We start from the raw sequence: 25,769 nt of genomic DNA on the forward strand, positions 1-25,769 counted from the left end.
TTCCTAAGATGTGCTTATAAACAGTTACCTTTGAGAAGCTGAAATAAAGCAATAGATGAGTTTACTCATCTGTAATTCAGACAACCAGTAGAAGTATGTATCTGGTGAGCTGCCATACTGCCAAGAATTGAATGAGTTCAGTCTATAATACTCAGGTTTTGTTTGTACTTTCACTGAGCAGCAGAGCAAAAACCCCTCCTTTTCCCCTATTCTCCTTCCTCTGTCCTCCATAATGGAATAACCTCCTGAGGCCAACATCACAAACATAGAGGATCCTTCACTTCTTGGCTTGTCACTCCTATCTATCACATGGTTTCTGATTTGAGTGAAATAATAGTTCCTGGTGGAATCCAATTAGCCATGAAGAGTGAGGCTCTTTGTAGCACTATGCATGTGCTGTTGCTCTGTTGGGAGTGGTGATCATGAATCACTGGTAGTGGGAATGCTAATTGGAAGGTCCAGGAAACATCACATTCTTTTTTTTTTTTTTTTTTCTGTGCTTACTATTGAAAGTAAGAAAGGCTTAGATTTGAGACTCATCCTGGATACTTGTGGGATACAAGGACACTGATTTTCTCAGATCAGGCAATTTGTGAGAGGGGGTGGTAGGTGTAGGTAATAGGAAGGGGTTAGATGGATTAAGTGGGGCCAGGTTTAGTGGGGAGATCTTGAATGACAGGGAGTCATTGAATGTTTTGTAGGAAGGAAGTAACTTAATGCAAGTAGAATTTCCTGAACTAAGCAGGTAATAATGTTTAGTACATAGCAGAGGCTGACTAACTCGATAGTAGGATATTGCAGCAAGTCAGGCATGAATAGATGAAAGCCTGGATTAGGATGGGGACAGAGAGAACAGATTAAAGAGACATTTAAGGAAAGAAAAAAAGATTTTTAAAAAACCAACTAGGCATGGAAAATAATGGAGAATGACTAAGTGAAATGACCGGTGTTAGTCTTAGTAGAACTGTGTTATCATTGCAGCAGGTGAGAAATAGATATTTGATTTGCTTTGAAGATTTATTAAAGAGAGGGAAAAAATTACATGGAGAGTTAGAAGCAACAAGGAAGATACAGTCACTGAAGATACTAAAGAAACAGAAAATTTTAAATTGTGTCTACATAGCATTGTATATTAGGGGGCTGCAGATGGGACAGGGTTGAGTGTCAAGAAATGTAGGTATTGAGCAAAGACTTTTATTTGGGAGTCAGAGGTCATTGTTGAATTTCAGAAATTCAATTTGAGAAGATTGACAACATCAGGAATTATTTGGGGGAGGTTAAGGAGAGAACAGTGCTGAGATGATGGAAAATAAAAGGTATAGACCGCTTGCCTCTGAAATTTAACAGTGAAAGGAAGATGAGAAATGAAAAGTAATAGTAGCAGCAACCTTTCAGATTACCAAAACTTGTCATTTGGTAAGAAGTATTTCCTGTACAGAGGAATAGTAGAAAATTATAAGATCCAGGAGGGGGTTAGGGGAAGATTTCAACCCTTCAGCCCGACTCTGTGGATAAAGCATCTGTGGAGATGTTCCCGGTGAGCTCATGGCTTTAAATTTCCTTCTTTAATAGCTCCAACCACATAGTGTTGGGCAGGTATTTTGCACCTGTGTGTTCCCAGAAGTTCTGCTGGAACTTAGAAGGCAGAGGAAGTCAGGAGGTGAAGGAGCAAAGTTCCTGTTCTCCTCTTACTAGTGCATGAATGTAAAGAAGAAAGGGAAGGAGGTAATTTATACCCTTTTTTTCCCACCAACCTTATACCATAATTTCATATCCTGCCCAAACTGGAATTTGGGTTTCTTGGCCCAGAGTTCAGATATTCCTAATACTCTGTGCTGTCAGATTGGAGGCCTTGGAGAAGGAAAAGAAGAAGAGTATCACAGTGTGGGTCCTGCTGTCTGCTGGGAGCTGCCCAAAGTGGAGTCCCAGCTACTCTTGCCAACTGCTGTTGAGAATGGGCTGAGAATACGCTGCGCAGAGTGACTGGGTTGTGTCTGCATGCAGAATGGAAGCTGCCCAGGTAGAAACCTAATTCTGCCTGGCCCAAACCAGCAGCATAGTTACTCCCAGGCAGAAACTTTCTTAGTGATTCAGCTGTAGTTTCTCTGTTACAGTCTGTTCTCAAGTGGCAGGTCATAGGCATTATGACTTGCAGAAGTAAGTGAATCCTGGAGATGTGGTCCTGACACCTGGACTGAGAGCTTGAACTACAAGCAACTGACTCTTAGAACTTGCTTATTAGGGTGGACTCCCACAGACGGCAGGTGCTGTGCAACATCCTACTTGTGGCCATGGCAAATGGAAAAAGTCTATTTGTCAACTTGTTCAGAGTAATTTACCTGGACATACTTACTCGGGGCCCACTGAAGGATCCCATTGTTCTTCCCTCTTCCTCTTCTTTATCAGTCCCCAGGGTGTCATACCAAACATATATTGCTTCATTATTGCTCATTTTGTTGTTGTATCTGAAAAAAGAGACCCAGATATAGTTACTCTTGATTCACAAACAAATTGTTAACATTTCAAGTGTTCTGCAGAGTTCCACCTGAGGATACAAGAAAGGAAATGAATAGACATGGGACTAAGTTTCCAAGCCCGAGTGTTCATAGGACAAGTTGTAGATTGCTACCTCAACAGTAAATGGGCTTCCATAGAGCTAGCTTAATTGAACTAGGAATCATAAAATTTATTGGAGTTTCACTGGGCTTCTTTTGTCTAAATGGGAAGGAATTTAAGAGAGGAAAACCAGATTTTGGACCTGGAACCATGCATACAAAATACAGTCAATAGGCATTATTCATGGATTGTATATGTATCAGTTTGCTAGCTAAAATTTATTTGTAAGCCTAAAATCAATAGTTGGAGCATGTTAGTGGCCATTTGCTGACATGCACAGATCAGTGAAAAATTTTAGTTGCCCAGGATGCATGTTCCCAGCTGAAGTCAGACAAGGCTATATGCTGCCTTCTTTTTTCAGCTCTTGTACTGTTAACAAATATCCTTGTCATGGTCAATTCAATACCATGGTTTGTTTTTGTATTTTTGTGGTCCTTTGTTGGTGGTGGTGGTGGTTGTGCTGTTAAAGATGGCCCCCACACATAGTGTCAACGTGCTGTTGAGTGTTCCCTGCGCGCAAGAAGACTGTGAAGTCCTTTACAGAGAAAAATGTGTTAGGTAAGCTTCAGTCACAAGTTATAGTGCTGTTGACCATGAGTTCAATCTTTTTTTTTTTCTTTTTTTTTTTTTTTTATTTATGATAGTCACACAGAGAGAGAGAGAGAGAGAGAGAGGAGAGAGACAGAGACATAGGCAGAGGGAGAAGCAGGCTCCATGCACCGGGAGCCCGATGTGGGATTCGATCCCAGGTCTCCAGGATCGCGCCCTAGGCCAAAGGCAGGCACTAAACCACTGCCCATCCAGGGATCCCGACCATGAGTTCAATCTTAACAGATCTATAATATATTAAATATATATTAAATATTAAATAAGATGTCTTTAAGTAGAAGCCCACATGAAATAAGATTATGTGCATATATTGATTGCTTGATCAAAATGTGACCAGAGGCTCTCAGGAACCTAACCCTGTATTTCTCCTAGGAGCAGTGGTTCCATGGTTGCTAATTCAGTATCCACGGCAACTTAGTAGAGCATACCTACATAAATAACGAGAATTGACTGTACACAAAGGGAGTGCTTCCTTTAGAGTAACATATATTTCGCTAATAATGTTGGGTTAATGGTGAATATCAAATGACATTCCAATTGACTAAAGAGAATTATAGCATCATGAGATTTGAGCTGAGCTCCCAAGGCCTACGCAGCACAGGTACTGGCGTCACTGGTTGCTGCCCAGGTCCTGGAGCCCTGTGATAGAAGGTGTCTTCTTTAAGAGAAAGGATGAGCTCATTTCAGCATTTGGTCAGTTGTGAGAGGCCCTTTAGAAAGTTTTCCTCAATGATTTCATTTCAGTGTAGTTCTCACTTGCCACCTAAAGGAGGTAAGAGTTGAGAGAAAGAAACATTTCTTAAGGAGTGTCTTTTTTTCCCTTTCTTGCTCTTTTGCTACTTTCTGCCTTTACTGTTTTCTTAGGGAAATCCATGTTGATAATTATTTTTGTTTCTAGCCACCCAGAAAATGGCATTCTGTATTTTACCTGGCCACCCTAAATTGAAGTAAATAGGTCCAGAATCAAGAATTGTGCATGAGAAATTACTAAAAGTTAGCTCTCGGCTGGAGCACGAACTTTGTAAAATTTGAGTCATTTAGGGAGTCATGAGGGACAAAGCTGCAGAGGAGGGCAGAGACCAAGTTATAAAGGACCTTTCATGGTAATACTTAACCACACTGTGGTAATTATTTGGTGGTTTTTTATATTTCTATCAACTGGGGCAAGATGTGCCTTTTCTTTCCTTCCCAAGTCTTTAACACCGTGATTTACAAGCTGTAAATGAAGATTTTTTTCCCCAATGGTTGTTTGCTTATTTATAAATGTTGAATATATGAGTATTTTGAATACCATAAAACATATAGAAAAGTGACATTTTTAAAGGATGAGACAAAGATAAAATATTAAAATTTTTATTTTATTAATAGTACAAAAATTCCTTTTGCTCAATGAGAGTGCATTCATTGAATATATGTCATTACTTTTTGCCTTGTTTTGTCTTGATTTAACACTGTGATACAGACATTTGATGGTATGGTTATAAGTTCATTTATTTTCATAATGTAAGTAGTTAAAAAAGATAATCCATAAAGAGATGTTTCTCCAAATAGAAGAATGACATTGTTAGTTCCACTTGGTAAATCATAATATATGTTTTTCAATTATATCCACCAGCTGTGCCAAAATTTTTGTTTTAATTCGGCTAATGTTTTATTTCCCAATGTTATTCAGTTATTTTTGTTAATTATTATTAAGGTATTACGTTTTTATATTTCTAGCAAAGAGTTTAAGACTCATTAAAATTCATTTGGAAGATTTAGAAAAAATCTGTTTTCAAGCTTTTAAACTATGCAGTTAGGAAGGTTCTTACTGACTACTTGTTCTTTCAGCATTCACATATTCAAATACTAGTGCTAGTAATCATTGTTCGAGACTAGAACAATAAGTACACAACAGACAAAAAATTCCTGCCTTCATTCAGTGGAAAAAGGAGATCAGCAATAAATTGATAAACAAGTAGTTAAAATGTTAGATGGTGAGAAGCATTAAAGAGAAAAAATAAAGGAAGGAAGGGGAATAATGGGGGAGTGCTGGGAATAGTTGCTATTTTAGATAGGGAGGGCAGAGAAAACCTTGTGGAAAAGTGATGGTTAAGTAAAAACTTGAAGGAAGCAAGGGAAGGTATCTGGGGACATACTCCAGGCAAAGGGAATAGCCAGTGGAAAGCCCTGAGACGAAGTGTCCCTGACCTCTGAGGCACAGCATCATAGGGTCTTGAGTAGATAGAGTAAGTAAACACAAGAGCAGTAGGAAATGATGTCGGTAGGTAATGATAAAAATCATGTAATGACTTGTAGGCATTGTAGGGAATTTGGCTTTTATGCTGAGACATACAGGAAATCATTACATGACTTTGGGTGAATGAGGGGTATGATTTGACTTTGGTGTTAATAAGGTGATTGGCTGCTGGGGGCGTAGTACTGGAGTTGGGCAAGGGAGGTCATCTGGGAAGCTGTAGCCCTGATTTGGGTTGAGAAGATTTTGGTTGAGACTAACATGGTAGTATAGACAGTACGAAGTGATTGTAATCTTGAGGTATTTGGAAGGTAGATCAAACAAAATTAAAAAAAAAAAATTTGCTGACATTAATTGTGGGAAGTGTGAGAAAGAGAATTCAGGGATGACTTCTCTAGGTGATGCTTTCATCATATTCAACAACAACAAAATCACCTCATAAAAACCTCTCCAAATACCCATTTTCAAAATATTATTTCTATAGAATAATTTCCTTGAAAAGTAATTATCACTTATTGTTAAAGCATCAACTTTATCAGAAAAATAAATAACAACTGGTTATGGGCAGAATTGCTATTTAGGAATTATTTTTGAAAAAATATTAAACCTGGTTTTTTTTAACATCAAAAATATCTCTTAAGTGGACAGCTGATAGCTGGCATCACTGAAGCAGTCATGATATTTTAGAACACTTGTCTATTTTAAAAGAAAAAAATGTCAGGCAACTTAAAATTTGGTGCAGTGGTAAGCAAATAACCACTGTGCCTCTGGTATAAAAAGTTTTCTTCATCGTTCCCCATGTTATTATAGCATTTTTATAATGATTCTACTAAATTAACTATGCCACTGACATTCTTGGTGCTCTTTTAGATTTAACTTCTTTGCAGTAATGATTTGCCTATGAGTGAGGCAATGAGTGCATTTCTTTCCTGTGTGGTATTAACTTTTCCAGGACTCCTTTCTTCAATCAGTGCATATGTGCTCTATAAAACAGTTTTTATTAAAGAAGTCATTTATTAGAACATGTATTTCTTCCACAGTACTCCTTTAGTGGTTCACTAAAAAAAAAATAGTTCTTTATGTATTTCATTACTGAGACAGAAACCTCTGTACTTTCATTGAATAGTATGGTAAATTTTGCATGTTGAATAATTTTTGAATATTTACTTCCTCAAATATCCACCAACATTTTCTTCACCTGTTGACTAAGGAATGTATTTGTTTGCCACATTTTATCTGTGCACTACTTAATTATCAATAAATTACTAATGCAAGTGATTGATTTTGGTGTATTATTTAAATCAGTTTTTACAGTGGCAGAACAGATATTTCACAGATGATGTGTGGCTTTTTATCTTTTGTATGAAAATACTTAATACTATGTATTGTATTGAGTATCCCAGTGACAACATCAGTGAAAAATATTTATTTATGTTTACATTCTGGAGACTTAATGTAATTTTATTATTTTTTTATTTCAAGTTTTTATTTAAATTGTAGTTGGTTAGCATATAGAGTAATATTAGTTTCAGGTGTAGAATTTAGTGATTCATCACTTACCTATAACACCCAGGGCTCATCACAAGTGCGCCCTTTAATCTCCATCACCCATTTAGCCCATCGTCTGCCCACCTCCCTCTAGCAACCCTCATTTTGTTCTCGATAGTTAAGAGTCTTATGGTTTGCTTCCCTCTCTTTTTCCCCTTTCCCCTATGTTCATCTGTTTTGTTTCTTAAATTCCACATGAGTGAAATCATATGGTATTTGTCTTTCTCTTTGACTTATTTCACTTAGCTTAATATTTCTAACGCCATCCATGTTGTTGCAAATGGCAAGATTTCATTCTTTTTGATGGCTGAGTCATTTATATTTATGTGTGTGTATGTGTGTGCGCACGCACGTGTGTGTGCACACATACACACCACCTCATGCATTCATCAGTAAATGGGACATTTGGGGTTTTTCCCTTAATTTAGCTGTTGTTGGTAATGCTGCTATAAACATTGGGATACACGTGCCCCTTCAAATCAGTATTTTTGTATCCTTTGGGTAAATACCTAGTAGTGCAAAAGCTGGGTCATAGGGCTGGAGACTTCATTTTAAGATGTCTTTCTAATCACACTGGCTTATCATGTTGTTAATTGACCTTTTAAGGCAGAGTATGCACTAAGAATATAGTTCACTGCTAATAATAGTGGATGTAAATCAGTATTTTAGAAATCATTTCTATTGATTCACATCTTGGGACTGATGATGTCTTGTCAGATCTTTAGGTCAACATTGTTTTGACCTCATAATGGTGCTGATAAAGAGCTCATGTTTGAGATTCCTGGAACTTTGCAATGTCCCCCTCTTTATTTCTGTTACTCTGAGTTGTCTCTGTAAAAAAATAAAAGCAAAACTCTCATGAACAAAATAGACCTGTGCTTGTCTTTCGGAACAACAATAGAGTAATTAAGGAGACATATTAATCTGTCTGAAATCAACATTGTGGGAAGAAGACTCTTAGGTAATAGAGTTGAGAATGACCAGCTTTGGCTGTTGAGCCTACTGAAGGATTTATTAGTATTACTTGTCTTTTTCAAAGAATCAACTTTTTGCATTTGATGACTTTTTACTTTAAAGTTTGTTGATTTCTGCTCTTATTTTTTATTTACTTCCTCATTCTTTGGATTTATCTGTTCTTTCTCTAATTCCTTGAGATAGACACATAAATGATTGCTTTCTAAACTTTTAAAATATAACTTTAGATGCATTTCACCGTTTTTTATCATTTCACTATTACGTTAAGTCAAAAATTTTTTCTAATTACCATTGTGATTTCTTCTTTGATCCAATGGTTATTTAGATGTGTACTGCTTAATTGTCAAATACTTAAGGACTCTGGTTATCACTTATATGTTGATTTGTAGCTTAATTGAAGACATACCGTGCTGTCAGTTAATTGGTGAGAGTGCTATGACAATTCAGTTGGGGGTGATAGTCTTCTCAACAAATGTTACTGGAATGAGTGGGAGAAAAGTTAACCTTCTTGCCTTTGGATTACACCACAAACAAAAGTTAATCTGAGATCATAAAGCTAAAACTACAAAACTTCTGAAGAATATTTTTTAGGCTTTTAAGTAGACTTTAAGCAAAGATTGTTAAAGGACACTGAAAGCACTAAGGGTAAAGAAAAAGTGAGAAATCAGAATTCATCAACATTAAACTATTCGGATTATCAAAAAGACAAATTGTAAAGGAAAACCACAGAAGGGAGAAAATATATGTAATACGTATATCTGACAAAGAACTGGTATCAGAATATAAAAAGAGCTGCTGTACATCAGTAATTAAAAAACTATAATTTGGGCAGCCCGGGTGGCTCAGCGGTTTAGTGCCACCTTCAGCCTGGGGCGTGATCCTGGAGACCAGGATCAAGTCCTATGTCAGGTTCCCTGTGGGGAACCTGCTTCTCCCTCTGCCTGTGTCTCTACCTTTCTCTCTGTGTCTCTCATTAATAAATAAATAAAATCTTAAAAAAAAAAACAACTACAATTTAAGAAATGGACAAAATACTTAGAACAGATGTTGCATAAAAGAAGATATTTAAAAAGCTACCATTATTAGTCACCAGGGAGTTACAAATCAAAACTTCACACTAGAATGGCTCAAATTGAAAGTCTGCCAACATCGAAGGTTGATGAGGCTGTGTAAACTGGAACTCCTATGTATTACTGATAGGAGTATAAAATGATACGGCCATTTTGGAAAAATATTTACTATTTTCTTATAAAGTTAAACATTCGTCAATTCTGTAACCTAGCAGTTCCACTCCTAGGTGTTTATCCAAGAAAAATGGAAATACATGTTTATAAAAAGGTTTGTACAAGAATATTTATAGCAGTGTTATTTATAATGACCCTAAAATGGAAACTACCAAAGGTCCACTCATAGGGGAATATATTATAAGTTGTAGTATTTTCGTATAAAAGAGTACATTTTGTATGAGTCCATTTGTATGAAGTTTAGAACTAATCTATGGTAAAGAAATGAGAATAGTGTCTTGGGGTTGTGGCAACTGACAAAAAGGGGCATGAAGGAACTTCCTGGAGTGATAGTACGGCTCTATAGGAGCATTTTACTTTAAAAAAGTTATTATTTTTGCGATTTCCTTTGAATCTATATTATGTCAGAATAGTAAGTTCAAAAAGTACTCTATGGTTTCTATTTGTTGAAATTTCTTCAAACTTACTTTATGCCCCACTTTTGATTAATTTCTATAAATGTTTCATGTGTACCTTAAAAGAATATGTAGTCACAGTTGTTAGGTGCAGTCTTCTACATAGGTTATGAAGGCTGAGTTTAATTGTGTTACTCAAATCTTTTGTCTTCTTGTTCTTTGTCTTTTTTTTTTTTTTCTCTTCTGTGACTTACTGAGAACTATATGTTAAAATATTTTATAGTCTTTATAATTTCAAACACACACATCACAGTTATTTTAAAGACCATATCCTATGACTCCTCACCTCTGGGTCCTGTTTCATTGTCCATTTCTTTCTTGAACCTATGCCCTGGTGTGCCTGGTTATTGTTGATTGAATGTGGGACATTTTGTATAAGAATCAGATACTGTAGATGGTGGTATCTTTCTCTGTGGGGTTTACTTTTGCTTCTGTTAGGCAGTTAGAGCAGGGCAAACGTCCTTCATCCAATGGAGGACCGAACAGATTTGATACTCAGCTCTGGCACTTTTTTGGTTTGCTCACTTTATGTGCCTCTAAGCAGCTGCTTTCTGCTTGACTTCTCAGCAGTTTTGCCCTGTGTCTCTTACAGATAAGTAGATGTCTTTTTTCTTCTTCATTTTTTTTTTCTTTTTTTAAAGAGAGAGAGGAAGAGGAGGGGAGGGGCCAAGGGAGAAAGAGAATCTTAAGCAGGCTCCACCCCCCAGCATGGAGCCCAACACGGAGCTGATCTCACAACTCTGAGACCATGACCTGAGCCAAAATCAAGAGTTGAATGACCAACCAACCGACTGAAACACTCAGGTGCCCCAAGATCAGTAGATGTCTTGAAAGGAAAAGCAGCATAGTGATTTGCCTCAGTTTTGTTTCTCTTTTCCTCAAGATATTGGCCTCTCATGTCCTGGTTACCTTGGTAGTACTCCAGTGCCTTCAGACAGGTTTTTAAATACCCAGCTTTCCTAGTTCAGTGGAAAGTTGGTCTGGTACAAACCAGCCCCTTGTAGCCAGAGCTGGGAATCCTTCTCTAAGCCCATACAGTCAACTCCTTGTCAGGGCCAGATACCCATTGTCACCCTGAGATTTGAAAAGATTTCTTTCTGTATCATTGCCCCAGAACATTGTCTTCTTGAGCTATGCAAAAGGCATATTTGAATCTGGGGCTGTCTCCTGGACATTTACACATCCATTCTATTTAAAATCTGCAGTCGCTGTGTGATGGTTTTCACTCTGGCATGTTTGTAAGAGATCCAGCGTGCCCAACCCACAGGGAGCCCATTAACCTAATTAACTCTGTGATTGGTATTTGAATAAAAAGGTTCCTTTGCTACCTCTGGGGGAGGAAACATTCTAATGATTACTGCCTTCAATTCTCTGCTAGGTTGAATTTGTCTTCTAGCTCCTTGAATTTTAGCTAAACTACCATGAAAAATAAATCTGAAAATTCTGTATATAAGAAGGATTGGAAGTCTCAGTATTCATGGATATGATTCTTCCAGTCCCTTCAAAAGTAGAAACAATTTATAAGAAATGCTTTTAAGGCCATAGAATAAATTTAGGCTAAGGAATGCAAGCTTAATATTATTAAACCTAATTTAAAATCTCAGCAAAAACCCACAAAAAAAAAAAACAAAAAACAAAAAAAACAAAACCAACAACTCCTGTTGTACTTCTGCCAGAATGGAAAAGAGATTGATTCTGAAGGCTTCCCAAGAGGACTGAAGTTATAAAGCTCTTGATGTTTTGTTTTTTTCTCAACAGTTCGCAAGAGCAGTGATGCCCAGGTTTTCTCAACAATGTACCCCATTTCCTGGCACGCTTACCCACTGATCTCCTTTTTATAAGAAGAAAATTTTGGTGGAGAGTTACCCAGCAAGGAAAGGACGTGTGGCTATTAAGTTAGGTAAGTCGTTTGTTTAGAGGATGAGGAGGAAAGTAGCTTATTGGGTAAGTACTAAATAACATTTTTATATATTGTGAGTGGGACTCTAGAAATGGATAGTATGCATTTCACTGTGAAGTTAAAAGATCCTTGTTACTGATGACCTAATTCTAGATTTAATTCTTAGCTCTTCTTTTAGCAGCTGTATAAACTTGGACATGTCACTTAAATTCTCTGATCCCCTTGTCTTTCATCTATAAGAAAAAATTAATATAAAAAGCTTTTGCAAATGGGAGGATGTAATATTAAAATGTAATTATCACTGTTGTTTTGTAACTACTATAAAATTCTATGAAATAATTAGTGGTCTTGTATCTCATGGTGCTTTTGGACCTTGGAGCTTTGTACTGTGAATTTGGGGGCTTCATCTTGAGTGCCAGTTGTGGGAGACCTTCCCCACCTGCCTCCCCTGTAAGAATACATTATACCATTCTCTTGTGTACAGGTATATGCTACTTTTTAGAAGGTAGCAAGGGATGAAAGTTAAAGTCAAGATCAAAGGAAAGAAAATAACTACCTATATAAGTTGTTATGGCAAGCATTTATATTAAGTGTTTGGATACATTATTTCATTAAATCTGCTACCAAATCTTGTAAGGTGGATGTTATCCATACCATGACATTTTTCCTTAAGAGACAGAATCCCTTAGGGAGTCACTTAGAAGAAGATAAAAACCATCCTGATTTATTAAAATTTGAAAGATATTATTGGATGGTAGGAATCTGAAGTTTTAAATTTTTTCTAATGTTTTACAGTACACATGTATGGCTTCTATAATTATAAAGTGGTTAATTAAAAATAAATAATGGATTTTAAGGAATCTTTGTCAAGCACCTATTATGAACTAGATACTGTTTTAGGTGCTTGTTCATATCAGTGAGCAAAACATGAAGCTCCCTGCCCTCATGGCACTTATGTTCTAGCATAGAAAGAGACAGAGGATAAATAATGCATGTAATAGAGAAATAAATTACTAAGCTATTAGAAAACCAATAAGAATATGGAAAAGAGAAAAACAAGAGCTAAGGGGAATTGGGAGTGCTGGGTGGCACTTGGAATACACATTGAAATGTTAAATGAAACTTCCAAGATCAGCTTCACTGAGAAAGACAGGAAATCAGGAGTTCACCCTGGGCAAGCTCCAGGCAGAGGAAGTAGCCGCTGCAAAGACCCTAAGGAGTGAACATGGTGGGATATTTCAGGCATAGTCAGGAGGCCAGTGAACTGGAGCAGTGTGAACAGGATAATAGTGGGAGGTGGGTTTAGAGAGGCAGTGTCAGCTTTGGAGAAAATAATGTCATTTCCTTAGTTCAAATTCATAAGAAAAGTTACCTGTTTTCTTCCTGCCTACTTGGTTTATTCTATGTGTATTCTTCTTCATTTAAAACACACACACAGGGATCCCTGGGTGGCGCAGCGGTTTAGCGCCTGCCTTTGGCCCAGGGCGCGATTCTGGAGACCCGGGATCGAATCCCACATCGGGCTCCCGGCGCATGGAGCCTGCTTCTCCCTCTGCCTATGTCTCTGCCTCTCTCTCTCTCTTTCTCTGTGACTATCATAAATAAATAAACATTTAAAAAAAAAAAAAAAAAAAAAAAAAAAAAAAAAAAAAAAAAAAAAAAAAAAACACACACACACACACACACACACACACACAATTATAACTCCACCACTGTATTAGTTTTTTAGGGCTACTCTAACAAAGAACCACAAACCTAGGTGGCTTGAAATCACAGAAATGTATTGTCTCACAATCCTATAGGCTAGGAATCTAAAATCAAGAGAGGGCCATGCTCCCTCTGAGACATGAAGGGGGAATCCTTTCTTACCCCTTCATAGCTTCTGGTGGTGACCATCAATCCTGTCTTTCCTAGGTTTGCTGCTGCATCATTTCAGTCTCTGTCCTCACATGTCATTCTCCGTCTGTGTGTGTGTGTTTGTGTGTTTATCTGTGTGTCTTCGTCTTCACAGTGCTATCTTTCCTTTTCTTAGGATAGCAGGCATACTAGATTCAGGACTCTACTGCAGCATGATCTCCCTTTAACTAATATACTTACAGTGATGCTCTTTCCAAATAAGGTCACAGTCTGAGGTACTAATAGGGTAGGACTTCAGTATACCTTTTGGGGGCATAGTTTACCCATAACCATAATGAACAATAGTTGTTACTGTTCCCATCTTATTAGGGGTGAAGCAGCCTCAGAAAGCTTAAGTAGTTTGCCCAAAGTCAGAGTCAGCAGAAGCACTAGGTTAGTGCACTGCTGTGGCAGGGATATGAGATGGAGGTGATAGGGAACTATTATGGCTGAGGACAGGAATTGTGCACACACAACATTGCAGTCCCCATTCAACTCCTGAACCCCAAGATAGCTCACAATTGATGCTCTATCTCAGCATTCCTGTCAAAGGGAAAATAAATGCCCCCTCCATGACCCAACTCCCCATTTTGTGTTTCATTACATAGCATGACACACAGAGGAAACAGATGCTGTTTCCCTATTTTCGGAATTTTTCCCAAAAAATAATACTGTAATTTCTTTGACGTGTAGAACATTTTGTGACGAGACCACATGGGTTTTTCTTACACAACATAGGAAAATATACGGCTGTCTGAGTCAGTTGGCATATTGCAGTCGAATTAGGGGATTCTGAAAGCATTTGATAGATTTTGCTCTCATTATATTTAAAAATTCTTCCTTATTATGAAGCTTGTCTAGCCATTTGTGAGTCTGAAATCAGCATTAGAACTTTATTTCTAGTCTTAGTCTTGAGGGATATACCTGAGAAAAGGAAGGGTACACCAAAAGAGAACTAAACACTTTTTTTTTTTTTTTTTTTTTTTAATTTATGATAGTCACAGAGAGAGAGAGAGAGAGAGGCAGAGACATAGGCAGAGGGAGAAGCAGGCTCCATGCACCGGGAGCCCGATGTGGGACTTGATCCCGGGTCTCCAGGATCGCGCCCTGGGCCAAAGGCAGGCGCTAAACCGCTGCGCCACCCAGGGATCCCCTGAACACTTTTCTGTGAGTCTTAGTAACATCCCTGGGTCAGGCTACATGTGCATGAAGCCAACAAAGGCAATATTCCCAGAGGAATGTCTAGATCTTGGTCAAGGAAAAACATCCCAAAGCTAAGTGTTAAGTCTAGGTGGTAAGACAAAGCATGGCTGGAAAAAAGGTCATAAGGTCAAAATCAGAAAAATTAGAGGTATGTTAAGAAGTAGAATGTGAGACATATTGAATGGTTCAGAAAGTTGGTTGGGTGAGGGCTTAGGAGGCTTATTTGTCCATGGCCCTGACTGCATGGTGTGAAGTGAGAAGGAGGAGGTGTCCTGTAGGACTGGGCAGTCCCCTACCTGCTTTTAAATAGAGTCATTAGCTATTTCTTATTACATACCCTTGTAGTTTCTTTTCAGGGCCCCTTCTTTTTACCTCTGTTTTCAGTATGATTTTATTCCTCCTAAGTTCTTGGACTTCTCGTTTCACTTAACAGCTGACTGCTTTGGATCTGTGTGTTGAAGCATTCATTCTTCTTAGTATCAGAAAAGGGAAAAACTGCCTCTCTTCCAAAGATGCTTCTGCTCTGTTAAAATCGATTTTCTTTGATCCTGAAAGAGTGTGGCAAGAGTAAGTTCTTCATATTTTCTGCTGAATTAAAAAGACCCATAGTCTTTGTTTGATGTCCCCACCACAGAAGGCCACTCCCCAGAATGCAGCAGTCACCTGGGTCTGGTGTGGAGGAGGAGTGCAGGGTTCATAAACACAGGTGCACCCCATTGACTGTTGATTATCTAGCCGGCCCTTTGTAACTGCAGATAAGCAGTTGCTGCTCTTGTTACTGCTGCTGCTCGCTAATTGTCAAAGGCCAAGCAAGCCAGGGGTCACTGGTTTTAATTACTTCCCTATCATAGACATTTTGTGAAAATACTAGGCTTTTCACAAGAAAGGCCTAAAGGTGACAAGTATTAGGACGTAGGGTCTGCTTAGTTCCTCTAAGCACTATGAGATGGGAATAAAATCCTCCTTATTTCCCAGTAGCAGTAGATTGTTGAGCAGTGAGAAATACAGAGGCCTTCAATTAGAAAACAATTATAAAACATGTATTTTTTTTATTCAGGTGAAATTCACATAGCATAAAATTAGCCATTGTAACAATTTATTTATTATTTGAGAGGGGGAAGAAAGCACACTCATGAGCGGGAGGGGCAGAGGGAGAAGGGGAGAGAATTTGAAGCAGACTCTGCACTGGATGCGAAGCCTGACATGGGGCTCTCTGCCTTACGATCCTGAGATCACCACTTGAACCGAAACTAAGAGTCGGACACTCAGACCAGCTGCACCACCCAGGCACCCTAGAATTAGCCATTTAGAAGTGAACCATTTAGTGGCAGTTAGTACATTCACAATGTTGTGCGACAATCCCAGAACACTTCCATCACCCCCTGAATTAAAGCCCCGTACACATTAAGCAGTTATTGCCCATTTCTCCTTCCCCTCAGCTGCTGACAACCATCCATCATCTTTCTGTCTCTAGGGGTTTACCTATTCTAGCTTTTTAGTATAAATGGAATCATATAAAATGTGATTTTTTTTGTGTGTCTGATAAAACACTTCTTTTTAAGTGCAACAAATGCAAATCATTTGTTTTTTTCAGTCTCCTCTTGTCATAACACTGGGAGAGCTGGGGTGCTGCAGAAGTATTAACATCTCTCTAATTAGGCCCTCACAGAGAAAAACCTCTTCAGGAATACCTGCTTCACTTCCACTGTGGGTGGGTTTCTCCATACAAGATAACTAGCAGTTTAGAACTAAGTCGCCTAATCTGCAAGGATATGAAGAATTCGATTTCGCTTTAGGAAAGAGATCAATTCCTTCTGGCATCCTTTTCCCCCACCTCCAATTTAGGTCCTTGTCTAGTGGTCCGAACACCAATTTATCCCATCATCCAAATGAAGCTGTAATTGATACTTTGGCTTCAGGATAGCTGGAGATTATATTGCTAGCTAAGCAAGAAAGCAGAGTCTTTCCCGCAGGGAATTGAATGATACCAGCTGTGGAAGATGAAAATTTGAGAAATACTTTAGTCTCATCTTTTGAGGAGGTTGATCATCCTGCCACCTCCCTTCTCTTTCCGGTGAAATAGAGGCTGCTCAGGGAGGGCTGTGGGATGCAGACAACAGAGGCCTGAAATGAGATTCCTCTCTCTGTCTGCCAGACGTAACCCAAGTCGGTTGCACAGATGAAGCCGGCAGAAAAAGGAGCTGGATGGCAAACAAGGTTCTGAGGGGACCAGGATTCCAGTTAAATCCTTTTGTGGAAGCAAAAGAACCTGCTAGTCTAGTGATGCAGAACTCAAGAATTAAATTGGCACAGAGCTAGTGCTTTCAGTAAATGTAACCTCTGTAAGTCTTTTCTGTAGATGCCTTGGGAGCGGGAGGACAGTTAAATGCAGGACAAATTATGGCTTGTTGCCCTCAGATGGTGATTATCATGTATGTATTAGCCAGGTGTGTTTGACACATTGACTGTCTGCTCCAAAATATCTCTTCCCCAGATCTGAGAATACCACCTGTAGAGTAACTGAGGGGTGGGGTGGGGCACTTTTGTTGATTTCCCTCCCTTCTCTCCTTTCCTCCCCCTTCTTTCATCTTTTTCTATCTCCTTCCCTCCATTAACATATATGTAACTTGTTATATGCCAGACACTGTGCTAAGGATATGAACTGTGACCCCGCCATCCCTCCCATTGTCTCCTCTCTAAATGTGTTCTCTTGCAGTTGCCGAGAATAAGTAGTTGTATACTTGTCTGTCTCTCAGAGAAGGAAGTAGCTTCTAAAGCCCAGAGTCCTCGCCTTGGAGCTTTTGAATCTAACATGGCCCAGCAGAACTTTATGGAATTGAATTCAGATATGTAAGCAGATAACCATATAAAATGTGCTTGGTGACATTTGAGAGAGTTCTGCACAGAGTGCTGGGAAACACAAAAGGCAGAGTAAACAACTGCCAAAGGGAGCCACAGGGCCTCCCAGAGGTGTCATTTGAGCTGTCTTGAAAGATGAGAAGGTGTTTTGCCAGACAAACAAGGTGGAGGGCACACAATCTCCAGAGGTCACACCTATGTGAATATGTTTCTTGGGAGGAGCCTGTGATCCTCTAAATCCTGCCCTTTCTTTCTTTAATGAAACTTCAGAAGATTAGTACCTGATTCACCATTCACCACTATCTTTGGATCAAGCCCACAAACAGTGTAGGCATCTCTTCCAGAAAGTGATAAGCCGGTTTCTTTTTCAGGGCTACAAGCCCCTCCCCCACCCAAAATTCCTGTTGAATTCCTTATCTCTAAACTGTCATGTATTTTAATCTTCCTTTTCTTTTCTTTTTTTTTTTAAGATTTTATTTATTTATTCATGAAAGACACAGAGAGAGAGAGAGAGGCAGAGACATAAGCAGGCTCCATGAAGGGAACCCGACGTGGGACTCGATCCTGGGTCTCCAGGATCAGGCCCTGGGCTGAAGGCGGCGCCAAACCACTGAGCCACTCGGGCTGCCCTAATCTTCCTTTTCTGTGTTGAAATAAATGTTTTTTTAAAAATTCTTTTTCTAAATTAGTTTGAGTGGAGCCAAGAGTTCACTTCGATAATCCTTTCACTGTTTCAACAAACATATGCGGAATGCTTCCACTGCTCTGGAGTCTCAGGTTACAGAGAACAGTGAGATAGTTCTCCCAAGAAGACTAAAACGGACACGAAACAGGAAGCTAAAGTAACACAGAAATGGTCCTCCTTTAGCATTTATGAAAGCATGGTCTTTTGGGGTTGAGTCCCACATCGGGCTTCCTGCATAGAGCCTTCTTCTCCCTCTGCCTATGTCTTTGCCCCCCCTCACCCCCCTGCCCCCCCCTCATATGAATAGATAAATAAAATCTTAGAAAAAAAAAGCATAGTCTTCACACACAGAGTTGGCATTGAAACTTTTTGGAATATATGACTCCAATTCTGAACTGAAGTTTAGAGGTCTAAGGAACAAGAAAGCCATCCTTACCACTAGGAATGCTTACAAGGAAAAGTAAAAAACACCTTTAGTCTAAGCTTTACTGGGTACATATTTTAAGGAGCCTCAGGAAGTCCCATTCCATGCAGAAAGATACCCCAAAGGGAGCATGTAAGATAAAGTTTTGTATTCTATTAAGTATTTGATCACATGTACTTATGTATTTTATTTATTTTTTTAAGTAGGCTCCACACCTAACAAGGACCCCAACATGGGGCCTGAACCCATAACCCTAAGATCAAGACCTGAGCTTGAGATGAAAAGCCTGAGATCAAGAGCTACCCAGGCATCCCTATACTTGTATATTTTAAAAACATGTCATTTGATGTTCATTTATTTGCTATAAATTTTGGTATTTTTGTAAGGACTTCAGAATTTTCTGGAACTAGAACCCCAATTTATTATTCTGGTCATAGGTCGTATAAGGACATAGCTTACCAGGGCTTGTCTTACTTTCCATAGTAGGGAACAGCTTAGTTCTTGAGTCAGATAATGCCTATAATTGGTAAGGTTGCTCACCTAGGTGCCACCTCTTTAGAATGCCCTCCTTTTCTCTCTTCCCATCAGCCTAGCTGCCCCTAAGACAAATTTATATCCCAGCTCTTCCATAATTCATTCTCTCATACCCCCCACTTCCCAAAAATGATTCATTTTTTTCTTCTAGACTTCCACAAAGCTCATCCTGCCGCCGCCCCACCTGCCACACACACACACACACACACACACACACACACACACACACACACACAGAACCTAACATTTTTCTACCCAGTTTATAGTTTTTGGTAAATGTCATATCACATATGAAATGATAATTTCCTTGGATTCAGGAATATTTTGATTTTTCTTTATATCTCATCCCTTTTTCCCTCATTCCAGTACCTGTCACAATGTAAAGCTATAATGGATATTCAGTAATAATCCACTGAAGTGGCATCAGGGGATGGAATTTCAATCAAGATAAATGAATGTCTGCATCCCTTCTGGGATGCCATCATCCATAGTATAAATTCTTAAACTATTGTTTTCCAAAGTAGATTCCAGTTAAATAGTCCTTAAGATATCTATGATTAAATATTTTTGGGGGAAAGTCTAGTATAAACAAAGTTAAACAGGATTCTGTATTGTAGGACTTCTCAAATTGTAGACACCAAGAGGGAGATACAGTGAATAACGTTTCCCCAAATTATTTGACCACAGAAACCTTGATAATTTTCTCAGGATATATATTAGTTTCCTATTGCTGTTATCAAACAAATTACCTTGAAGTTAGTGGCTAAAAATGATGCAAGTTTATCATCTTAAAGTTCTGGAGGTCAGAGGTCTAAAATGAGGTAGTAGGGCAGTGTTCCTTTTGGATGCCCAAGGGGAGAATCCCTTTCCATGCTTTTTCTAGCTTCTAGAGACTGCCCACCTTCCTTGGCCTGTGGCTTCTTCCTCCCATCCTCAAAGCCAGCAGTGTAGTGTAGGGGTGGAAAAATGTTTCCTTCTAGGTTCTTTGGCTGGTTTAATAACTAAATGGACATAAGATATTAACAGGAAAAAAATTTGATTTCATACATATAGGAGCCCCCTAAAAATATGAGACTCAAAGAAGTAACCTGAGCAAGAAGCTTCTGTACCTCTTAGACAAATAATAAATTTGTGATAAATTGACAACAAAAAGATTTGGGTTTGGGGGTACTAAATTAGTGAAAAAGTAACAAAGTTTATTTATATAGCCTCTTGGCCCTAATTTGCCTCTCTAGTAATAAGAGTAGTAAGGATGCCTTCCATCTTCCTGGTACAGGGAGGGTACCTTTTGCATGAGAGATTTATGTTTTGCTTTCGGGGGGGGGAGACAGAAGAGTCAAGCATGTCCTTCTTGCACTGGCTGTCCCCCAAGTAACTTGGCATGGGGGCGCCCTGCTCAGCGGGGAGTCTGCCTCTCCCTCTCTCTCTCTCTCTCCCCCCAGCCCCGCGCACTCAGTGTGCTCTCTCTCTCAAATAAATAAAGTCTTTAAAAGAAATAAAAGAAAGTGGCCATCTCTGGAGGGCCATCATTCTACGACCTCATGACATTCATTCTATAATAGCACTATTGCATTTAGAGGAATAAGCCCTTAATCCCTCAATGGAAATCTGTGTGAAATACCACAACCATAATTTACAACACTATTTCTAAGGGAGAATGAATTCTCAGTTGTGATACAAAAAATTCACATCTGTGATCCACAACCATGGATAAACTAGGAACTCTTTGTGTAGTAACCACAGCAGACTCCTCATAGCCTTCCAGCACACAAATCTGCTTGAGCAAACATCAAAGATGAAACCTATATGAGGTTAATAATGTTGTGAAGACTTATGGGGAGAGATTGACCATGAGGAAGAGTAGAGAAATGAAATGAGAGATGAAGAGAGAGATGACTGAGGAATAGAAAAATGACTTGAAGTCTGACGTGTCATGTTTTAAAAACTTTGGGAAGAAAGAAACAAACATTGTCCTATGCAAAGGAAAATAAGTAACCTAAGGAAGATACTTGATTTCAAATAGGTAGAATGAGAAGACTTTTTCTGATCTCAAAAACATGAACCTTTTCTTACAAAATACAGGCATATGAGAGATCTTTGAAATTCCACATAGAATTATGATAACAGACATTAGGGAGAAGTGTTTTAGGATTGACTCATATCAGCCTCCCTTCACCCTCTGCAGGCAACACTCTCAAAGACTGAGTTCCTCCAGGGCAGGAACAATGTCTGATTAATCTTTGAGGCCCAGCCCTAGCATGTACTTTGGCAGAATCCTGTAATGTTTGTCAGGCACCAAGTAGAATGATCACAGAGATAGTTCCTACTTGCGTATCACAGCAGTATTCATATGGAGGAAATTATGGGTTGTTTTTTTTTTTTTTTCATTTGGAGGAAATTATGTTTGAAAAAAAAAAAAGCCAAAAAAACAAAAACTGAGGCACCGGGGTGGCTCAGTAAGTTAAGCATCTGGCTCTTGATTTTGGCTCAAGTCATGAGATGGAACCCCATGTGGAGCCTGCTTCAGATTCTCTATCTCAATAAAACAAAACAAAACAAAACAAAAACAAAAAAACTGACACGAGAAAGGGTATATTAGAAAAGAGACAAAAAAAAAAAAGAAAAGAGACATAAAAAGTATAATATGTTATGATTTTCATAGGACATGTCTAGAGATTTTCTTCATTCCCAAATTGTTCATTTTACTACAGCAGGTAATTTCCCCCCAAATCAGGTACATTATGAATAGAAAAGAAATGGATTGAGATGTTGCTATTATTAAAATCATTCTTCAATTAAATTGCAAATTGTTACTTATTGTATGGCCATTATTGTATCCATAATCTAAGGGAACCCCTTGCAAATAACCAAATTGGCAAGCTACTAAATCAAAGAATGCTTATAGCCAACTGTTTTATTTAGAAGATCAAGAAGAAAAGTGTATTTTTTTTTTTTTTTATATTCCAGTACTGGAGCATTCTCTATCTTGCCTCTGTTGAAATTATAGATTTTTTTTTTAGGACAGATTATGATTTGTGCTTCTTTTTCTGTTCCCGGTTTGTATAGTTCAATATTGTAGGCTTCATTGGCACTTAATAAATTGTTGATAGACTTGGGTTAAATGGAAAAATATACCAATATGAGCACAGTAAAAGTCAGTGCAGGTAGGCATAAAATAGAGACACATTCTTATGTAGAGTGAATGATATTGATACATTTTCCTAGCTCTTGGCTAACTTTCCACCATCAGATGGGTAGATTGTAAAAGACAAATTCATAGGCAATACTTTGCAGTATACAGTAACAGAAGATCCTACAAAAGAAAACAGGTAACTGATTTCAGCCTAATCCAACAGAGGACATTTGTAAGTCAGGCCAAGAAAATTGCATTCTAAAGCAATATTGTGGTATTTACAGCAGTATGACAGCAGCAGTAACAAAAAAGTAGTGAAGCTTCAAAATAGCCAGTTCTTAAGTGACAATGGGATTTAAGATTACCACTAACAAAGTAATTAAGCTAAGGAAGCAGCTAAGAGATACATAAAAAGAATCTAAATTGAATAAGAAACCACGAATACTATAGTTTATGTTTTAGAAATAGATGAAAAATGAAAAATAAAACCATGGGAAGTAGGGCTAGTTCTCTGAAAGTGTTTGGATCCTCCAGTGGTTCAAGTGTAAATGCAGGGATGACATTTATATTGAGATTGTGTTAATTGTCATAGCAATAAATTCAATAGATTAAGAAGGGGTGGGAGTAATAAATTTAGGAATTTTTAAAGGAAGAGACTTTTGTTGTAGTGTTGATAAAAGTATAAGAAAAGTATTCAGTTTATTTAGTTTCATGTTTCTACTTGAGATTTTTCATGAGTGATGTGATTCCTTTAAAAGAATAAGACCTAGGAAAGAAACAACTCAAGAAAAGTATTATTTTGAGTTTCAAATATGATGATGCAGAAGTAGGGAGGATATATAGCTTGCTTAATAGAGCCATGTGCCAGGATATAGGATTTTCAGGGCATAGAGGGGAGCATAGTCAAAACATGGCTATAAACATGTAGGAAAAAGATACACAAATGCTTCATGGCAAAATGTTGCAAGAAAACAGATAAAAGCTGTACAAATTACAAAGATAAAAAGTTTAGCAGTGCCTACGTGGCTTGGTAGGTTAAGCATCTGACTCTTGATCTTGGCTGAAGTCTATGTCAGAATTGTGAGTTCAGGCCCTACATTGGGCTCCACGCTGGGCATGAAATGTACTTAAAAAAGTATTAATAAGAAAAAATAAGTTTAAAGTTTACAGAAATGCAGAGAAATTACTACTTTAAAATGTCGTTGGTATTTGAAAAAATATAAGAAAGGTAGATAAAAGGTATTATATTATTAAGACAGCTAGGAACATGGATGCCAAAAGAACCTATGGGCATAGTTAGAAAAGCACATGGAATTTAATTCTTCTAAAGGAATACAATTTGAAATGGAAATTTATTATACCTGGCAAAGCAGGAGGGTAAAACTTGACCTTTTTATAAATTTAAATGTTTCAAGAATTATTTTTGCCTTAGTTTGTCAGTCCAGGATAATTTTTTTCCTAATGAACAACTTCTGTGAGTGAATATTTACAAAATATGTTGAGCTACTTGGAAAATAATGTGGGAACAAAAGAAAACATCACCATGATTATTGTTACATTTTATAAACCTATTATTCTCCTAGCTTAAAAACATTACAAGAAATTAGACTATAATAACAGAATACAAATTTTTGGATATTAGAGGGCATTTTGAAGCAGAAGAGATTAAGATGTGAGAGGGTTGTAAATTTGGCAAGATAGTGTTTTCTTCTTTATAGTTTGGGAATTATGTAATTTCATGTAGTGTAAACACTGACTCCATTAACACTGAAAGGGAAAACATCCATGAACTAATCCTACCTTTCCTTTTCAGGTATGAAGAGTGCAGTAAATTTCTCGCTCTTGGCAGGGGTCAGAAGTTTGATGGAGACTGTAATTCTGTGAATTTTTATAGACTGTGAAATGCAATAATAATTTCAGTGTTTTATTACAGGTATCAGTTTGTTTCCTCCATCTATGTCATTTTATTACAAATTATATGCATCAGTATGATGAAGGTAATGTGTTTTCTTTCACTGAAGTGGAAGACACAGAGCAGAATTGATAATACAAGTGTGGGGCACTTTTTTTTTTTTTTTTTTTTTTTACAATTTCATAAGCTTTGTGCTCACAGATTGCATGCTATACTTTTTATTACAGTAACATTTAACAAAATCATGGCCATGGAGGAAATTAAACTTACACAGAATGTCCCTAATGAGGCTCTGGGTGCTGTTGTTTCAGGTATGGTACAGAGTGGTTACTCTGAGTGGCAAATTAAAGAGACAAAAGCCATCTTTTCCTTGTTGCTTTTAGTGTACAAAATTACTTGGATTTAACCATAAATTACTTGTACAATAACCTCAACTGTCTGGGACACAGCAAAGCAAAGGCAGCTCAAACAGATCCCATTCATCCTCTAAACTCCTAGGGGAGCTTCTTAGGCTTTTGATTGACACCTAATGATTCTCTTGACACATATAATTCTATCCGGCTTGATTATTTAATCTCCTATTTCACAGGCACAAAAAGCATACATTTCAAAGGAGAGGGAATTATGAGAATCAGACTCACCAACCTAGTAAGAAGTAACAATGAAACACATAATAGGAGCAGAATACTTATTTTAAAATAGGGCCAAAAATGTTTTAAGGCAGAAGGGCACTGATAAGAACAGACCATCTTGAGTACTTCCCTTAAGACACCATTTTATTGCATCTGAGCCTTATAGTAGTGGCACTGAGACCCCAAAAACAGTTTACGTTCTGTTCATGTATAATTTACCATAGAGAAATTTCTGTTTAAAATGCTTTTATTTTTGAAAATGTTGATACTGAAAGGGATAGCATTTACTTAACCTCATCCTTCAGTAAAACCATATAAATAAGAATTATCGTCTTATATTGCATCGAATAAGCCCCAAAATACATCTATTTTTACTACTAGTGATAAGAATATTTTGATTTTAAACTCCCATTTCAGTTTTTTTCCCCCAAAATTCCTTCAAATGACTTACATGGAAACCAACAATGATTGGATTTACCCCACCCTTTCTTGGTGGAGATAAAAAGAATCTGTGTTTATTAATTCATCCTTGCTGGTTGATTTCCTGAGGGTTATGTATTTTTGTTTTGTTTTATTTTATCTGGAGCAGTTTCTCTCCTTTAAAAAATAGGTTTAAAATAGCTTGTTTGGATGTTACAAACTTTCTTCTTTGGGAAAGTAGAAATCAAAATTAAGATAAATGAGAGCTTTGGAAGACATTCTGCATTATCTCTTTTTTTTTTTTTTTTTCTCTCTTTTTTTTTTTCTGCATTATCTCTGCACTGAACTTCTCTTCTCCCCCCCCCCCCCCCCCCCCCTTCAATAACACAGACCCTCTGGCCAGTATGACTTATCAGTGTGTGAGAGCCTGGGCCCAGAATAATTTTCTGTGACTCATGTTATAAAGGTTTTTACTATATCCCTAAGGG

At 37.9% G+C, this 25,769-nt stretch overlaps 1 protein-coding gene and 1 long non-coding RNA gene across 22 annotated transcripts in view; one reads left to right on the forward strand and one right to left on the reverse strand.

The window, feature by feature from the left end:
• LOC144283679 (uncharacterized) overlaps nucleotides 1–3,605 on the reverse strand; it is a 36,261-nt gene extending 32,656 nt beyond the window's left edge. Inside the window, exons 1-2 of the long non-coding RNA XR_013352237.1 lie at nucleotides 3,512–3,605; nucleotides 2,354–2,465 (exon numbers count right to left, since the gene is read on the reverse strand). This is a non-coding gene — a long non-coding RNA (uncharacterized LOC144283679). The remainder of the gene's footprint in view (nucleotides 1–2,353; nucleotides 2,466–3,511) is intronic.
• Nucleotides 1–25,769, forward strand: part of CRACD (capping protein inhibiting regulator of actin dynamics) — a 279,581-nt gene that overhangs the window by 129,941 nt on the left and 123,871 nt on the right. For 19 of the 21 annotated variants that reach the window (XM_077848089.1, XM_077848084.1, XM_077848097.1 and 16 more), the window contains one exon: nucleotides 11,442–11,583. The gene's annotated coding sequence lies outside the window, so the exon portion shown is untranslated. Of the gene's footprint in view, nucleotides 1–3,654; nucleotides 3,827–3,866; nucleotides 3,998–11,441; nucleotides 11,584–25,769 lie in introns of those variants that run through there. The other 2 variants (XM_077848098.1, XM_077848099.1) reach the window with 2 other exon arrangements.

Source organism: Canis aureus, chromosome 14 (assembly GCF_053574225.1).
Source record: "Canis aureus isolate CA01 chromosome 14, VMU_Caureus_v.1.0, whole genome shotgun sequence".
Lineage (NCBI taxonomy): Eukaryota > Metazoa > Chordata > Mammalia > Carnivora > Canidae > Canis > Canis aureus.